The following is a 5329-nucleotide window of genomic DNA, read 5'->3' as shown; positions in this document are numbered from 1 at the left end:
AACTCATACATTTTAATTTTATTGAATAGTTTCCTTTCATTTTTCCCCGTATGCTCAAATTATCCTAAATTTGGCTATTGGGAACACCTTCAATCTGCCTTCTGTGTCCTTTGATGTGACCTGTCTTGGTCTGTTAGGGTTGCTATAACAAAATACTTTAGACTGGGTAGTTTATAAAAAATAGAAATTTATTGCTCACAGTTCTGAAGGCTGGGAAGTCCAAGATCAAGGTGCCAGCAGATTTGGTGTCTGGTGAGAACTTGCTGTTGGCTTCTCAGATGGCATCTTCTATCTGTACCCTCACATGGTGGAAGGGGAAAACAAGGTCCATCAGGCCTATTTTATAAGGTTACTGATCCTAAAGGCCCCCAAATTACTCCCCAGATGCCCCACCTCTTAATACCACCACAGTGAGGATTAAGTTTCAACATAACAAATTTTGGGGGGACACATTCAGATCATAGCAGACCACATCAATCTCTGAGTAATTTTTTAGTTTATGGCAGAAAGGGATGTTCCAGGCTCATTTTTTTCCTGCCCCAGTACTGAAGTCAGTAATTTCTCTAAGGAGCACTGCTTGTTTTCAATAGAGAATGGTATTTAGGAGCCAAGATTGAGGGCCTATGTGTGCTCATTTTTATTGTGCTCTTCTCGCCTCTAAGTAGACAGAACTTTGAGAATATATGTATATTTATTTTTGCAGACCATGAGTTCACCTCCAATTTGCATTTAACACCTTCTTGGGCAGTGGGAAATCTCTCTCTAGTTACCCTTAAAGTATTAAGTACATCCTTCTCTATGCAACCTATCTCCTGTCATTGCTGTTTCCATGTTTCCACCCCATAGTATGGACACTCTCATCCACACTTGAGCTCTGGCTTCTGCACCGTGCACTTCCCCTGCACTGATGCCATCCTCAGCCCTCTCAGACTCCAACACTTCATAGGGGGCCACTGAAGCCACCTCCCCTTCATGAGAATGTCTTCTTCACACAGCTCAGGCCCCTCCTTCAAGGACAATAAATTAGTTTTCTGTGATTGTTGTAACTAACTACCGCAAGCTTAATGGACTAAAACAACACACATTTATGACCCTACAGCCTGAAAGTCAGAAGTCTAGAATGGGCCTGCAGGGTTGCAGTCTTGTAGGTTCTAGGTGAGAATCCATTTATTTGCTTTTCTAGCTTTTAGAGGCTGTACCCATTCCTTGGTTCAAGGTTCCTTTCTCCATTTTCAGAGCTGATAGTGTAGCACTTTCTCTCTTTTCTGACCACTACTTCTGTCCTCATATCTTCTGTCTATGTGTCTGATTCTTCTGCTTCCCTTTTATAAAGACCTTTGTAATTACCCTGGGCCCACCCAAATAATCCACCATAGTCTCTCCATTTCATATTCCTTAGCTTGATCACATCTGCACAGTCTATTGTACATGCAGTAAGGTAACATATTCACTGATGTGAGGAATAGAGTGTGAACATCTTTGTGGGAGTTGTTATTCAGCCTACCATAGGCCTTTTTCAGTTCTATTTAGGGTTTTTGGAGTGAACTATTCAGGAAAAGAAAGGAAGAGATAACAAGGGGAAGAATAAGAAGAAAAGTGAACTGCCTCAACTATATTTCATAGACAACACTGAGGCTTTGAGAGATTTCATAATTACCCAAGACTTTATAGTTTCCATGTGTCAGGGCCAGGACCCAAATCCAGACGGCTCAATTTCTAAGACATGAGGCCTCATTTTTTCACTCATTGTGTTCTAGATTGTCACTTTCTCAAATTGCATTCCCTTCACTTGACCACGAACTATCTGAAAGCTGAGTTTTCTCTATCATGTTCAAAAATCCTTCTTGCATTCCAGGGGGTTCATCTGGAGGTTAAGCATAGTGATCCTCCATCATTTGGGTTTTTTGTTGTTGTATTGCATCAACTGACAACATCATTTTCTCTATGGTTCCTGGAGAAATGGAGAAAAACCTATTTCTAATTATCAACACTCTACTTTCTCCTGACCTTACCAACAGCCTTACAGGAGATGGAAGTGACATCCATCATTATCTTATTAATCAGATTATGATTTCTTTCCTTCTTTCCTTCCCCTCTCTCTCCCTCTTTCTCTCTCTCTTTCCCTCTTTTTTACCTCTGTGGGGGCAGAAGTGAGGTTGAACTATTGAGATAACACTTGGTCCAGGTTATGTGTCTACTTCCTTGTAGACATAGTACCAGCAAAATCTTCAGGGCATATATGAGTCAAAGTAAGCAAAGGACTAGCTTCCTTAGTGCCTCCATGGGGTCAGTGTGAACCCAGCCCACCAGCCACAGCAAGGAAATCAATGCCATCAGAGCATCATCAGCCCTTATATTCTGTGGATATAGGTCTCATCTGCTGCCCCGGAATTCTAAAGTCTTTTCAGAATTAGGGATATCTCTGTGGCTGGGATAAGCTCTTCTGTTACTTGGTTTCACCAGGAGGTGAATGACTAAGATAAGAAAAGAGAAGAATGACATGTAAAATCCTTTCCAGATACTGTCTAGAAAAAAAAAAAAAAAAAAAAAAAGATGCCCTTTCCTAATAAATATTCAAGTTCTTGATTTTTCCCCACTGTGTAAGTGCTCTTGATATTGTGGGGGATTCCAGTGTATTTGTACTTCATTTGTTTATCCACTCACTCACCCATTCATTCGGTGAAGTTTATAGATCGTTCACTGTTCACCAGGTGCTGTGTGTGGTACCTGGGGCTCAGAGATGTATTAGATGTAAGCTCTGACATCCAGGAGCTTACACGGCTTGGCCACAGGGAAACCATGGTGGGCTATTGGAATGCCAGTGCTTCTTCATATTTTGAGCTGATCTCAGAATGGTTGGTGCTCACTAAATATTTGTTGACTGAAAAGACACAGTTACTGCCCTCGAGGACCTAGAGCCTAGAGAAATAGTCAAGTGAGAGAGGTGAACCTCTTAAGAGAATCTTAAGGATAAGTCCATTTTTTTTAACTCTCCCTACCACCCCTGCTACCAATCTCAAAAAGCACTCACTTATTAACAACAACAACAACAACAGCAGCAACAACAACAATGTGCAAAGTACAGACATAACTAAAGAAGAAAACAAAAACTTGCTCATAATCCAACACCTAGAGATCACAGATGGAGACTCCAACATGAAAATCCCATTTGTTATCTTGGAAAGATGGTGAACTTGATTAGATGTTCATAGAACACCTGGGTTGCTTTGGACCCAGCCACTGGAAGCTGTTTGGAGTCTTTTATGAGGATGAATGGGAAGCATAACACTAAAAAGCAAGCAGATTTCAGATGGGGCTGAGCTGCCTGGTTGTGTATGGGTGTCCCTGGGGTTCAGGGGTTGAGTCCAGATCCCAGCTCTGGGTTTCCTGCTCTTGAAGGGGAGGTCTCTCTGAAGGAACTGCTGGAGAGGCTGGGCCAGGGTGGCTTTCCCTAGCCTAACCCCCACTTCCTGGATCCCCTGGTATCCTGTGTTCTGGCCCACAGTCCTGTCTTTGGGATCTGTTTGGGTAAAATCTGATATAACCCCAGGCCATTTCTCGGTTTTCCAAAATGAGATTCTGAACAGAAAAACTCAATGATCTGCTGAAGCCAGAGATGGCCTGGTGGACTGGTCTCTTGTCTACATCATAAAAATGGGAGGGGAAGAAAAGAGAAACTAACATTTATTGACTGAGCACTCCTCTGGGCAGTTCCTTGCATGCTGTTGAGTTTTGTCTTCACAATAGCTCTGCATGATTTCTCTTATTATGTCTATTTTCACAGATGGTAATAGAGGTTCAGAGAGGTTGTGACTTATCTAAGGTATCATAGCCAGTACATGGCAGAATCAGGATTTGAACCTAAGTCCCATGATGCTCGTCTCACAGAGAGTATGTTGCAGGTTCAACCAACACACATGACAGCATGCAAAAAGGAACCAGGGCCAGATTCCCAGGCTCGATTGCTGATCATTTGGCCTTCAATTCATGGGCTCCTTATATTGGTCTCTGCTCACTTTCTTCTGGGCCTCCCAAAATTTATGAAGGCTCCTGCTCCCTCTTCTAGCTTAAGCATCCTGCTTTCAGCTTGACATGCCTTCCTGACATCTTGCTTTCCTCCTCCTGGCTCCTTCACCTCCACTTCCACACTGGGGTAAAGCCTAGATCTGACGTCCTTTCTCAGCTGAGCCCCAGAGGGCCAACTGTCCAGATCATAGCTGAAGAGCAGAGGTTTTCAAATGTGTTTTATCCAGAGACCTTTATCCAAATGGAAGCTGACATGGAAGCTCAGCATGTGAAATGGGAAAATATGACAATTCACTCAGGTGGGAGTGAGCTGAGGACCTGGAGTGTGGCCTGTTCCTACTTCCTTCCCACTCTCCCCTCTTCCAAACAGCAGGCCCTGACGAGGCTCATGGACCTTTAGGCCTCAACAGAGTCCTTTGCAGTCACTGCTACAGTGAACACAGGACTCTGCTTTCCACAGACAGGACTCTGCACTCAGCATGATGCTAGGCCATCCAAAGGAGTATGAGCAGGAGGGCGGGGCTGGGGGACACCCAGGCTGGATGTGTGCGAGGGCCCTGAACTGGTCTGTAAGGGAAATTACTTCCTCTTCTCTGGCATTTTTCCCCACTTTATTTCTTTAACGTTCTTACGCTCCTGACAAACCGCAAGCCTGGTGGCCACTAGAGGCAACCCCAGACATTCCCCCACCTCCATCCCTTTCCATCTGGATGAACCTGCCTCTGCGCGATGCCAACTGTACCTGGGCCCTAGCCTTTTGACCTTGAACATTGAACTTGCTTTCCCTGGCTTGATTTTAGATGCTTTGTTCTTTCTTACCCCTGCCGGTCTCCAAATCTGGCTGTCTCAAATAGGACACCTTGTTCTATCTCCGGCTACTCGTCTTTGTATGAATAGAAATCCATTGCTTCTCAGCTTAGCGCTGTGGAAGGCTGGAATTGTCCAAAAGAAGCTTTACTAAGATGCAATAGCAAAACAAAAAGGAAACAAACAAAGAAATCATAGCAGCACAAAATGACTGACTTCGGCAAACTTAAATTCCTTATTCTAATTCCTCCCACAGAATGGCTTGGCTGGCGCGAATTCCAGGCACGCTGCCCGAAGAGCCTCCCTCCCTCCATCCTGAGTTGGCTTGGCCACTGCAGAGGCTTGGTGGCATTCTTTCTTCTGGATGATTTCTTTATCTTCTTTTTGCTCTGGTCCCAGGTCATCACCCCCAGATTTAAGCCTAGCTGTCTATCAGCAGGCAGCTGCCCTGGTCCTCATGGACCACTGTCCGTGGAAGGCATCTTCTTTCTGGAGC

The sequence above is a fragment of the Hylobates moloch genome, unplaced genomic scaffold (assembly GCF_009828535.3).
Source record: "Hylobates moloch isolate HMO894 unplaced genomic scaffold, HMol_V3 SCAFFOLD_24, whole genome shotgun sequence".
NCBI classification, from domain to species: Eukaryota; Metazoa; Chordata; class Mammalia; order Primates; family Hylobatidae; genus Hylobates; species Hylobates moloch.
Note: the sequence above shows the minus strand (reverse complement) of the source record.